Below are 14,565 nucleotides of genomic sequence, written 5' to 3'. Positions count from 1 at the left end.
GGTAGGGAAGTGGGGGGCGCTATGGGGGACTTTTGGGATAGCATTGGAAATGTAATTGAGGAAAATATGTAATAAAAAATATTAAAAATTAAAAAAAAAGAATTCTAAATCAGAACCAAGGGGTCTTATCATATGGATACTACTTCAAAGGACTACAGAACCTATGTAGCTCCATTTTGAGTTAAAAACACTTTGATAGGTAAGCTTGAACCACCAGCTATAGGGCCATAGTGGTCCAGGGTTACAGAGCTTCAACCCCAGAAACTTCAAATATGAGGCTATCAGGAGTTGGCTCTTTCCTTCCTCCCAACCTGGTACCATAAAGCTACTCCTCTCTCAACTCCAGCAGGAATGTATTACCGTGACAGTATCAGGCTTCACTCCATATTTGATCTTATAAGGTTCACTGCCACACCCACTCCTGACCTTATAACCCCTGAGTATGTAGATTAACTATCTTCCAATATCCCTACCATGAGCAATGGTATGAGGGCATGCAAACCTTGCCCCAGAGACCACGGCTACCTCCACAGATGCAGGAATTCTTCCCTGTCCCTCAATCAACTGAACCAATTCTCCAAAGTTGTTCCCAGGTGTGTTGATTGGGCAGCAACTAGCCAACAGTAAATACTATCTTATTAGGGAAAAATTCATTCTGGATATTAAAGGAAGATTCCCAAGCACATCTATCAGTGCTCAATCAAAGCCATACAGACACAGGAATCCTGCCTCCTCTGCCTGTAACGTGATGAGCCAGAAGTAGTTGAATGGCACTGGGAAAATACTTTAGAACCCAAACAGATTTTACCATCCAGTTGAATTCGGAGAGCCTCGGGTTTCTACACTAAATAGATTTCAATAAACACACTCATTTGTGAGAGTTGAATGAGGTGATACATAGAAAGGCCCAGCATCCAATGTTCCTTAAGACATGGAAATTCTCCATGTGATAATACCGTTTCTCCTGTGTTCTCTGTTTTTCCTTCAAAGCCATTTCTAGATTTTGTCCGCAACTTCATGGCAGTCCTTCCTTCTTGCGTTATCGCTTCCTGCGTAGAGTTAAATTAGTGCCACCACTTTATAGGTTATCATTAATGAGAATTCCTTCCTAACACCTACTTACTCAAAAGCTTCCACTTATTTATGTACTTATTTATTGTATATTTAATTTGAAAACATTCTACAAGTGGCACTTCCTGCATACCTATTTTCTATAAAGGTTACCATGGATGTTATAAGTATTATAATATCATGCAATCTTTATAGCACCTGACACAATATTATGTACTGGAGATGCTAAGGCTCCATAGGATGATACAATGTACAGAATAAAAAAGTTGGTGTATATATATTTAAAAAAAACACTCCTTGTCTATGGTATTATAATATTCAGTTAAGGGTGCACAGCATGTGTGCCCTTTGGATGCAATCAGAGGTGGGAAATTACAACCGGAAAAAAAAAAAGCACACATGCAGGAAGTGAAATGAAGCAGAAAGGAAAACAGTTCTGCACAAAGACCGTCTCATCAAACATCCAATTTGCCCCTTAAAAGAAGGTTCATGTATTTTAAGTATGATGTCCACATTCCTGAAAACAGATTTTTAACACAAGACTCCATTCTTCATGGTCTTTAAAAAAAAAAACCACAACAACAGCAACAACAACAAACCTTGTTGCGGTTGTAATGGCATAACCTGGGAGATGCACCTGGTCTACAGGTGCTGTGAACACAGCACATCCTAGATGAGGCTCAACCACTGTGGTACCACAGTGAATCTTGCAGCACTGCAGACACTGTAGCACGTAGTAGGCTCCCCAATGAAGGCAAAGACAGCTCATACATCCTTATCTATCTTTGGCTTATCTGGTTTGAGAAGGAAAAAAAAATAAGAAAAGGTGACAATGTGCACTCTCCCTTTGAAACATGCCACGTGCCATCAAATACTTCAGTCCCACTCACACTTGAGTAATTTCCATTTGGGTTTGTCTCTTCCTTTGAGATTTGTCAGAAAAGCAGTATGAGATCAGTGTCTGTAATACATAACAGGGAGCAGCCAGGCTTCCACTTGTCTCATTACAATGAAATCAGAGCAAATAATAAGCTTAATTTGACAGAGATTCTAAGCATTGACATAAGAGGGGTATTGGGGTGTTGTTGTTGTTGTTTTGTAAAGGAATTCTACTTCCTGAGGAACACCCTAGTAACCCACATGATAGATACAAATAAGTAGGTTTTATGAGTTTCTACGTCCACAATTTACATAAGCCCCAGATATTCAGTTTGACTCATGGTTCTGCCCTCATCAGGTGCAAAAGCACCGTGTAGTCTTTGCTGTGAGCTTGCCCATGCTAACATTTCCTAGCTTGGCAACAATAGGGTACAAAGGCTTTTGCCTTAAGACAATTGGTTCTGCCTCCTACTTTGGCCTGCACCTGAATGATTCTCAGTCTTCAAGCAAAATGAAAAGGAAGCATTGAAAAGACAAGAGAAGAGAGGAAGGTTACAGGAAAGGAAGAGAAAAAAGATTAGAGGGAGGCTTTGGGGAAGGAAAAGAAAACATTACTCACAAAATGCTACTTGAAAAACAGACACTTGATAGACTCATGGTCACTGTTCTAACACAGAACCTTGGAAGGCTCACAATGAGGTTTATTTTAACTGTGAAATATGTAGGTTTGGGAGAGATTTTTTTTTTTAACTGTAAAGAGATGAATGCTGTGCAATGGATGTTTCTTTTCTTCCCCTTCATGTTAACCTTTGTGGGTAACTTCACCCTAAATCACGTGAAGTTATAGTTATCAACCATATCCAATTAAAAATGCTAAGCCAGTTTCATCTGAAAAGAGACACTGACTATATATATATATATATATATATATATATATATATATATGTGTTATTGTCAAAAAGAGTGCCACCTATTACTGTGCTTATACAACAGTGTCATCTAGTGGACACTGGTCAGGCAAGTTGTAAAATGATTCCTGAAGGGTCTTATTTAAAATGAGCTACTCTTAAATGAAAAATATGCTTTGTCTCTTCAATTTCCCGAAATTAAAGCAATTCAAATAATTATTTCTAATCCAGCCCATCATTTCAATTCAATTTTTTTCTTCTTTTTCTTCTGGGAAAAATCTAAGGGACTGAAAACTTTTATGCCTGCAGAAAGAAAAAAATAATAATTTTAAGATAATTTCTCTCCTGTGATAGCAGAGAACAAAAGAAAATAACGAAATGACTGTAACAAGTAGATGGTAGTGGATATATAGCAACTAGGGGAGGGGGGGCTGAAAGACTAGTGGGCAGGAGTCTAATTTTGAAATCTAAGTGAATTACAGCTTCATCAACCACAAAACAAAGGAAGTGGACGGGAGTTTTGTTGTCTTATTTCCACAGATGTTACCATCTTCCCCCAGTGCCTTTTTGCTACATGTGTGCAGAAGAGATGGCTCTTTTGAAACAGCGTTCTCCAAAGGCCCATCATAGTTCTCTGAAGGCTTGGATGTCATTTGTTTTGAGTATTCAGTTTCTGCTTTATGAAGCCACTTTCCTTTACTTCTTGTTCTCTTAGGAATCAAATACTGGAGATAAATAAATGAGTACCATAATGTATTCCATAATTTTGCAGTCTCTCTATGCCATTTATTTACAATCTGGAATTACTGCATTGGCTGAAAAAATATAAGCTGAGCTTTTAAGGATATCATCAATATAAGCATAAATGATTATTTTAAAGAACCAGCACAAGGGTTTTTTTTTTTTCTTATTCATTAAGTGATCATTAGAAAGCACCCATACTAGTGTTTTCTATATTAAAATCCCTCAAAGGTGAGGTTTTGAATTCACATGTGCGTGAGTGTGGTGTGTGTGTGTGTGTGTGTCCTTCAAACAAAGAGGGAAAGAGGCACATAAAGCTACAGAGAATTCCACATTTTCTGTTTTCCCAGTAAGTATCTAAGGATTCCAGTTCCCCTCGATGATGGTGCCACTTTGAGTATCATGGATGGCATCATCTTTTTAGGCTTAAGAATGAATGATATTGATGTGGTAGACCAGATAGTACTAAGTTGATTTCCCTTTGATTTCCACAACGATTTTCACCCTGTATTTTAAGGTGTTAAAGTGCTCCTAGAATGGAATACTTAACATGATAAAGCATAATGTTTAATGTTTTAATGGGTGATTTTATTGAATTGTACCATACTCCTGTGTTGCTGGCATAGTGAAGGTTCTTGCCTAAGTATACATCCATATTATCAAGAAAGGTCAGATAGATCTAAACATTGTTCTGTAGAATATCATTATTACCTACTCAGTACATAGAAAATATTTATTGCTTCTCAAATTTTAGCATCTTACCTTTAATTTTTAAACTGAGTAATATATACAGATTAAGAAAAACTTCAGCCTACATCCTGATGTAATTTTAATTGAATATAAATTCAAAATTAGATTGTTGTTGGTGTTTCTATATAGTATATTTACATGGACCTGAGCATGGTTTACAGGCAAACATCACTAATTCTCCATAGTATAAATCTACCACATTAAAAATGTCTTACGTGTTTAAGCATTTTTATGTAGAGAAATTCTGAGTTTTTAAATGATGGAACATGTAAACCAATGTAGTGAACATTTGAAAGTCATGATGACTACAAATTAGATTATCAAGTTATATTTGAATAGACAAATGAAAGTCAAGGGCTGGGTTGGACATTTCATTGGAACCTTAAACCACTCATCATCCTTAATTTAATGGCTATGTGGGTAAGTAGCCGTTATTTAGCTATGAGCCTACATTAATCTCCAGGTAGTCACAGACCAATAGGAAGCACACATAAGTCAATACATGGACCTGAATGAACTCATTGTTCTCCTGTCCACAGAGTCAGGGGCAGTGTGGATGGAGGACAGACTTTCTTAGCTCTCCTTACTATTCTGGAGACACCCAAAATCTTGCCAGGACAGTTTTGTTCATAATGTCAGTCTGAGACAAGTAAGGCCCGTATCACTGATCCTTTCTAGGTTCATGTCAGAGTCACTGGTAACTCGTGACACCCCTTAAACAGTATTCATTTAAACTTGACAGGTCTGTTTATTGAGTTCTTCTTAGGGAAGCAATAGTTTTCTTGATGTGTAAAGTTTGAAAATTATGAATAAGTTCTAGGGGGGATATTTGGAGGGCTGAGGTATGATTTGGTTAACAGGATACTTGCTTAGCATGGACAAAACACTGAGTTCAGTCTCCAACATCAGGTAAATCAGGCAGAATAGCATAACCCTGTACTCTTCACCCCAGGAGTAGAGGAAGGAAGAACACTGTCAATAGTTCAATACCATCTTTGGCTATGTACAAGTTCAATGCCAGTCTATACAACATAAGTCTACTTACTATAATAATATTAATTAGTCTACTTAACAATGGTCTATGTTACTTGCCAAATAAGTAAATATGAAGGTTTGGATTGTTATACTCTAATTCCCAGTGAATTATTGCCTATTCATTATTTATCTTCTCTGTTTTATATATAAATAAACTAACATATACATATATTTATATATATATGCATTTATAACTTTTAAATAGAATTCAAATGTTTTGTTAAAAATACACCTTATAAAATATGTAAATATTTATATTTTCCACATAAATCTCACGTCTGTATTTATATTTTCTCCATTCATATGGGCAAAGGAATACGAAGGTATATTTTACTCTTACCTCAACACCACATAAACACACAATTTTTGTATGTTTTTCCATAATTAAGAATCTATTGTGAAACAATGTCTTTGGATGTGTCTTTCAAGCATGTCTTCCCTGAAGAAAACACTAGGAGATCTTCTGCGAAGGGCAGGGAGGAAACACTCCCTCCTACGTGGGCTGGGTGCATCCATTTCCTGACTCATGGGACAGAAGCTCTGGACACTCTGTGCCATTAAGTTGATGCCTGCTATCATGTTTCTTGAAAGCAAGAGCTCAGCTGCACATAGCACTCTCCTTATTGTGCTCTAGGGATGCTCATGAAGTGTCCACCACTCCTATCTACATCATACTTTGGTGGCAACATGAGTTTTAGTATTCAGATGTCAATCAGAAATGCTCTTTTGAAATTTAAGTAGGTTTTTTTTCACCAAAAAACTACATATGGAGCATGTCAAATTGAAAAACAAATTACATCCATTTTTCATTATTTATCTATAAAATGAATAATCTATTCTCAGTATTATACAGAAAAACATCATTGGTTTCCTTGCCTCAACTGACATTTTAATGATGTTTACCTCCACCCAAAAGAAAGGACTACCTTCTACAGGTTGGTGAAATGGGAGAATATTTAACAACTTCTCTGGTGTCATTAAAGGCTTATTTAATTATATATATATATATATATATATATATATATATATATATACATGAATGTTATATTAGATTGTTTTCTACTGTTGCAAAAAAAAAAAATCTGAGGTTGAATATATGTAAATTTCACATGCCCAGTATACACCTTTTATAATCTTGAAGGTTGGAAGTCTAAAACCTGTGGCTCTGCCTGATAACTCAATGGTTATATCAGGTTGCGATAGATAGTATCAAGAGTATTTGTAAGGAGGAGAGATTGCCTGGGAAGATGAGTAGCCAGACTGGAGAAAGTATAGTCTTCATTCTTACAATTCTCTCAGTAAATAACCAGAGTCCCATGAGGACTACTTTAAACATTTCCAAAGAGAGATGCCTCAAATGCCTTTGAACTAGATGCCTCTTACAATCTTAGGAACCCTTCTCTGCCTGCCTGGTCACACTGAAATGTTGGCTTTGACCTCAACTCTGAGATTTCTCTCTTAAAAGGTGATTAATTCTTAGCTTTATAATGGTTTCTCTTTCATGATGTGCAAAATACAGTCAATATTGTCTGCTTTTTTAGAGTTGCTTGGAAAGAGTTTGGCATTAATTGGAAATTCATTTCTGATCCCATTGATGGATACATCATCTAACCGAGGTGGTTCTGGAAAGGCCCATATGCAAGTCAATAATGTAAAGTTGGTTATTGTCTCTCTGTGTTCTTCTCCAGCAGAGAAATTAGAGTTTGGTATTCATTTCCCATGGTTGAAACAAAGCTCTGATGCAGCATACTTCTGCTCAAATTTATATAATATAGCACAACCCCATGTATCTTCTTATTCTCTAGAGCAGCGGCTTCATAGTTTTCATTTCAGCCTGAGCATCCTTCACATAGTGAGTCTAGTGATAATCCCAGAATTACAAATTTCCCAATCAAGCTAAACAGAAAGAGACCCCAGGGTTTCAAAGAAGTCTCAGGATGGCATCTTTGAGTCTTGATCTCTGATCGCCAGGGTGGCTTCACTATAGGTTTACATCGTCTCCTGTAGAAGTAAAGATGTGCAGAGCTATTTCCATGACTTCACGTTTGTCCTCACTGCAATGCACCTTTCGACAGGATTCCTTTTAGACTGTAATGTCACAGTGAAGTCAACAGAAAAAAAGTTCCAAGGAATAGGATTGCCATAGCAACACCCTACATTTCTCATCAAGTTTGGTCTTGTGTGGATCATCACATTAAAGCTTGTTTTTCAGCTTGGTGAAAGCCACGGCTGTAATCTTCAGTGTGAAAAATCTCTTTGGCCCATCCAGAAGTTAAAAATAGGAAAGTATCATTTGAATTATTTCACGAACATAAAAATCTGGGATTGCAGTTCCTCCACAGATGGAATTAACTCACAGAACGCCGGCATTTGGGACCACTTGCATTTCCCCCCTTATGGTTTCAAATTGGATTCATTTCTAGTCATTACAACTTATTATTTGTTGAGTGCAGAGCAAATACTCAATTTTAAGTTAAACAAAAGGTACAGCACTCTTCTTCAAGAGCACAGGGTAAAAATAAAAGCACAATTTTGAGAATGGACAAAGTGTGTTCAAGAGACAAAGAAAGAAACACAGATGGAGACAAACAGAACAAGGGAGAGTGTTTGGTTTTGATAGCAAGAAAATTAGTCTATTTTTGATGTGCCACAGACAATAAAAGATCACATTTAATAAGTTTTAGAACTTAAGGATGTCCCTTTATGGTGAATTGACAGTGTTTTTAAAACAAGAATTCTGGGAAAAATAATACACATTTACTGAGGGTTTTTTTTTCACTTTTTTTTCAAATTGCACGTTAGTCCTTGTTTGAAACTTTTCTGTATCAAATGCCTGACAGAAAGCTTGGTTTCACAGACATAGCAACTGTGAATACTGGGGATGGCCTATCAAATGGCGTCTATGGTAGGTATTCTAAAATTCAGACACATTCTCAGTCCAAAGAAGCATCAAGTTTATTGTTACACATTCTTTGTTTTCCCTAATGCACTACATTAAACTGCATGTTGCAGATTAAGGTCATACATAATTGTTAGGAAAGCTAACACGGCAAATTAATAATAGTGAAAATAATATAGTTTGATGCTTTTCCAAGCAAAAGGGAAAGTTCCTTGTTGTTATGAAAGCATCTAAACTCAAATTATGAATACAGATTTAAGTTAGAATTCAGTATTCAGTGGTCATAAAATTATGCTCTGGAATTTATAGGAATCCATGAAAAATATGAAATATGACCCTTTAGAAATGCATGATTATATTCATTGGCACAGCTCTTTAAATAAAGATTTTTAAAGTACTTAACAGTCCATAAAAATACATGTATAATTAACATTGATCATTTTTGAAGCAGACATGGGTGGAATTTATGTCTTGTTAGTATCATCTGGAGTGAGGGCTTTGGTTTGTTTTATATAATAAAAGAGAGTCATTATTTTTAAATTGCAAATGTTCTTCCCCTGGCCCTGAAACAGACAGTCATGCAACTGACATATTTTCACAGCCCTTGGCAGTGATACATGCAATTTTAATCATGGACATTAATTCCCTTCTTCAAGCCACTAGCCCACCCCTTTAACTGCTCTATTACTTCAAACTGCTATTTATTTCATGCCGTGAGCACTGATGCCTGAAAATTAAACTATAGATATTTATTATTTTGCTGCTTTTGCCTCAGTGCATAAAATTTCCACTTGTACATTGTTAAGGGGTAAAAAACTCATCACCTCATCATGGGTTTATCATCACATGACCTCCATGTTGTGGCAATTGAATATTATGTGGCTTTGACATAAAGATATCAGCTAGCATAGATGAGCTGCAATAACTGGTGACAGGAAAGATGATTACATAGTCGCAACAACTAAACAATAACCTCCAGTGCTCCAGAGAAGTCAATATGATACATAACAACCTCACTGATATCACCTGAAAGCTAGGCACCTGCAATGAAAGGGTAGACATTCGATTGTTTATAAAAGACATATTGGGTTGCAAGGTATTTCTCAACTATTACTATGTCAAAAAGTTTTATTATAAATTGTCTACCTCAAGGATATATACTGATGGGAAATCTGGCTTTCTCCCAAAATAACCTTTAATTATAGTTATGTTTTCTTTCTTTCTTTCTTTCTTTCTTTCTTTCTTTCTTTCTTTCTTTCTTTCTTTCTTTCTTTCTTTCTTTCTTTCTTCCTTCCTTCCTTCNCTTCCTTCCTTCCTTCCTTCCTTCCTTCCTTCCTTCCTTCCTTCCTTCTTTCTTTCTTTCTTTCTTTCTTTCTTTCTTTCTTTCTTTCTTCCTTTCATCTTGACATTCTCAAAACTGCCCTCCTGGCTAGTCTTCAGTAAGTACCATCTGTAAGTTTTGATCACAAACTAACTGGTCCTAGAATCTGCCTGGCTAAAAGCATTGCGAGTCATTTTGGGAAAAGTCAGGCATAGTCAATTTTCACAGTCTTGAAACTTGAAATGATTTCTTCTAGCTTTCAGGAAGAAAAAAAAATTCTGGCATGAAATTCTGCGTTAGAAATTTTCAAATAAAGATAGAGGGGAAACTAGAATGTATGTAGCAAATAGAAAGAAACTACATTAGAAATTGGAGTGTTCTAGAAACAGAACTTGTCAAGAAGAAAGGAATTTGTATCATTCTTGTCAGAGTTCTGCCTAATTATTTATACATAAAGTAGGATAAAGCTTTATTTCTGAAGCATATGCAAGAATCAAAAGAAATGGATATTATGTCAATGATTATAAAAGAATGGTGGCCAGCTTATTTGAACTAACCAGTGCCTTAAATAGCAAAGATCTCTCTAACCAAGAAGAACACCAGGAGTGGGGAATTCCATGCCTGCACCCTTCCACCAGAGACTAAATTTCTAGTACCTGACCTGGTCACTCGCCTCTACACAGATGCGTTTCCAGAAGATCCCTTTTTGCACAATCTCAGTTACTTTGTTTTTAGACAAAACCATTTCTCAGGAAAATGGAAAAATGTCTGTTGAAACTGGAAGTCAAAGGAAATCTACTGTTTATATTGAGCTCATCCATGTGCCTTTGGGATTAACTCCCTAACCCAAGAATTAAATTAAACATGGAGTCTGTTATAGTTTCAAATCGCCAACCTTTCTTTCTTCACTGTCATCCTACAAATGTTCAGTCCCAATTCAGTGGCAATGCTCAAAACTCAGCATATTTTACCTTCTGGGAAGTAAGAGGTTCTTATAAATCTGTATCATCTAATGTCAGGAAATGTTTATGAAATATTAAAACTTGAATGTACAAAGAACCTCATTACAATCAAAAGGGCTATGTCAGGAATCCTTTGTGTGTCACCTCACTGGCTGACCTCAGTCTCCTGGGGACACTCCAGATCCTTCTGGAAGTGCACACAGACTGCTAAGAACACAGCCTCTCTTTCTAATGAATTTCATTCTGGCATCAATAATTGTGATAATTTAAAGATATGGGGGGAATTTTAGATCATAATTACTCATACCTATTTTCAGCTTCCTCTTGTTTAAACATGTGTCAACAGAAAAAAGTTTATTATCATTTTAATAATACTATACTACACTACTGAGAATAATTACTGTATAGTGAGGCTTTACAACTGTTTGCCATCTTGCTACCTATTGGCTGCTACACTGAGCACCTTGCTGTCATCATCATCATCATCAATCATCATAGATATCATTATCTATAATGTTTATTGACTATTAAACTGGGCATGCACTCTCTATTTAGCAAACACATAAATTTCCTCAAATAGAAGTTCAAAACTGTGTAATAAGAAGAGCCTCCATTCAAATCTAGCCCTATATGCTATAACATAGAAGCCCCTGGGTAATTCATAATATGATTTAAAATTTCATGCCACTGTTAAACTCTCCCAAAACTTTTATATTTGAAACCAAACACACAATCTGATCCATTCCAGGCCTACTCTCTAGTCAAGTTTTCAATTTGAACCCAAGCTCTCTGGTAATCTTAGCAGTTTTCCCTCAAAAGAGTTTCCTCTACTGAAAGGACTCTCGTATATTATCTCAACGTTTTCTATTACTTTTTTTTTTTTTACTAACAATTAAAGATACGAGAGAAATTCACATCACACAATAACACGCCTCCCATTTTATTGGCCCCAGCCATTTTATGTCCCTTTTAGCCATCCTTACCTCTTTCCTGGGGCAACAAAAGTCACCACCCCTTGCCTCTATATGAGTTAGACACTGCACACCAGGAAATCTCTCCATGATATGAACTTTGGAAGAGGCTGTGTCTGAGTCTCGAGTGGCTTAGAATTTTTAAAGAGCAAATCATTATTCTCCCTAGAAGAAATTATGGCAAATATAATTTTCTCTTCTTCTCATGTGTAATTCCCTCAAAATTATTCAAATAGTACTTGCATTTTATATTCTGAGAATGTGCATAGAACATCGCTTCAAAAAGGGGGGAGAGGCACATTTATTTAAGCTGTAATGCCAGTGGAATTTTTCCACACATTCACTTCTAATCTTCTGTTTCTCCGAGAAGAAATGCTTTATAAATGCAATAACAGCCTTAACCAGGCAGTCTATAACAATTACTACTAAAAATCTGCATGATTTACACTTGTACTCCCCCCAAAGGCCTTGTGAACATTTTTAGATAAAAACAATATATACCTAGTTTTGCTTCGGAAAACACAAGGCTGGACTCTTCCAAAACAAACCCTTCTCTGAAATCCATTAATTTAATTTTGTTAATTTAATCTCACCAGCTGTAGCATGAAGCTTGAGGAAATAATTAGATAAAACTAAACAAAATGGCATTCTGGCTTCCTTTGTTTAAAGGAGAAGAACAACAACCAGAACAAAAACTTTTCTCTTAAAATCCAACAATGCCTCTCCCCTCCACATGGGACTTCTGTGTGGTTCTGATGAATGGGTATATAAGCCGTTCAGTGCAGAGCAGATATCTCTAGACAATGAAGCAGTATTGTGTTGGCCTGGTGTGAAAAGTGCCGGAATTATTATCAGCACTCTGAAAGGCTACACAACTTAGCACTAAAAAAAAAAAAAAAAAGACTAAGAGATACTTAATCTGTGCTGATAAATGTGAAAAAGCATATATGCTAATGTATTTTATGCTTTAAATATTGACTCTCATCCTCTTCACCCATTGCACTGGTCCCTGAGGGAAATGGATCTGCTGCTTCTGAATGCCTCCCCCATGTGAGTAGTCCCATCTTTACTACACGGTGGGGACTAGTTTCTATATTGCTTCTTCAACTCTACACCTTTAAACTATTCTTTCGAGGACTAATGCTGCCCTCCAAAACTTAATTGGTTGGAATCCTGTATTGGCTTACAGGGGCTAAAATGCTTGCAGAGTAAACCACTCACCCATTAATTTTTCCAAGGCATCATTTAGTACCTGGAAAGAGGTAATTTAGCACATGGTACTTGGTAGGAGTCACTGACTGAGCAGTTTATTCCTATAGAGAGTGTAACTCACCCTGGTTCACTAGAGAAACAGCCTCCTATTATAATCAGGATTATTATCCCCCATTTGCTCCCGTTTTCTGACTGAGACTCTCAGCAACAGCTGGGGGCCTCATTTATAAACAACCTGTACTGGAGAACACCCGTGATGCTCTCAATATGAAAGCACAGGCACACAGTTTATCTTTGGGCATATTATTATTTTATTATTATGTTATATGTACTCAGTGCATTTTCTCCAGAGAGTTGAAGGCATTTCATGAAGTTTAAATAACCAGTAGGTATAAATCTATGCCACTGTCTGTAAGTTATTTAATAATAATAAACAACAACTTGAGGGCAGAGAACTGGAATTATTTATTTATCGTTAACACATGAGAAGAAAAGGACATTTCAATAGCTGAGAAAGTACTAATTTGAATTTCTTTCTTTAGTTTTTGTGTTTCCTATAGCGTTAACTAAATTTGTGTGTTCAACACTTCCATTGCCCAGGATAAAATAGTCTGCTATTGCAATGACTACTCACTCAATAATGATATTGACTGGCCAATGATACTGTGATTTAATGTATAATAGCATATAAAATATATTTAGTTTCATTTCTGTGGGCCAGATAATTTTAACTTCTCAATTATAAACCTTTCCTTGATATACATACATATATATATATATATATGTGTGTGTGTGTGCACATAAGTCCATTCCTACTTCCTTCTGGGCAGTGCCTTAATTCATAGAGGGCTTCTAGTCCACAGGGAACATTCTGCTCTAATTCCTGGCTTCCCATCTTCCTTGGCTATTATTTATTTCCAAGGTTTCCTGAATGATGTTCTTGATACTTTTATTTTATTTCTCACCTAACATATCATGAATACAATCATTTCCTTCCTTAGTATATCAGAACTACACTCAAGCATACATCCAGATTTTTACAAGGATTGAGCCTATTAATTGTGGAACTCTACCTATGGCAAAAAAAGACACTTTCAGGTGAAGTTCTGAATTCACATCACCACTAACTTTTCCTAGCTGGGAAGGTCTAATCACAGTCCCCTCAGTTTTCAGGCACTAGATTCTTGTTCTATAACATGTTTTTTTCCCCTCTTACAACTCTTCTCTTCTGGACTTTTCAGCCAAATCTCACCTACTGGATTTCTATGTACACTTTACATAGGGCAATTTCAGTGCTATAGTATAACTTTTATGATATATGGTGGTCCCACAAACATATTCTATTATAAGCAAATGAATACGTCAGGATAAAATATTTCTCCCATTTCTGTCCATATCTCAGGCAAAATAAATTATCCACCTGAAAAAGAATCAGAGTAGATAAGCTTGTCTGCAGACAATTTGCTCAGAAAGGGTGAGGTTCTAGGTTCCATATTGTTACCCCACTCACACAACAGGAAAAACAGAATTTGACCCTCTCCTATAGACTGCATTCACTGTGGCAATCCTGATTTACACCTATTATCCATAAGTTATTATTAATGCACTCTTTTTACTTTCAAAATCCTCAATTTGTTATTATAGTTTTCACTCATGCACCTTAAGAACATTTGCTGCGATGTAAATTTTGCAAAGGCTTTTAATGAATATAGTAATGGACCCTACAATGCACATAGGTGGAGTAACAACTCTAAGTGATTTGACAATGTGGACAACTTATAGCACTTTATAGTTCACTTAGGCTGCTTAAGAAAAT

The sequence above is a fragment of the Mus caroli genome, chromosome 3 (genome assembly GCF_900094665.2).
Source record: "Mus caroli chromosome 3, CAROLI_EIJ_v1.1, whole genome shotgun sequence".
Classification (NCBI taxonomy): domain Eukaryota; kingdom Metazoa; phylum Chordata; class Mammalia; order Rodentia; family Muridae; genus Mus; species Mus caroli.
Note: the sequence above shows the minus strand (reverse complement) of the source record.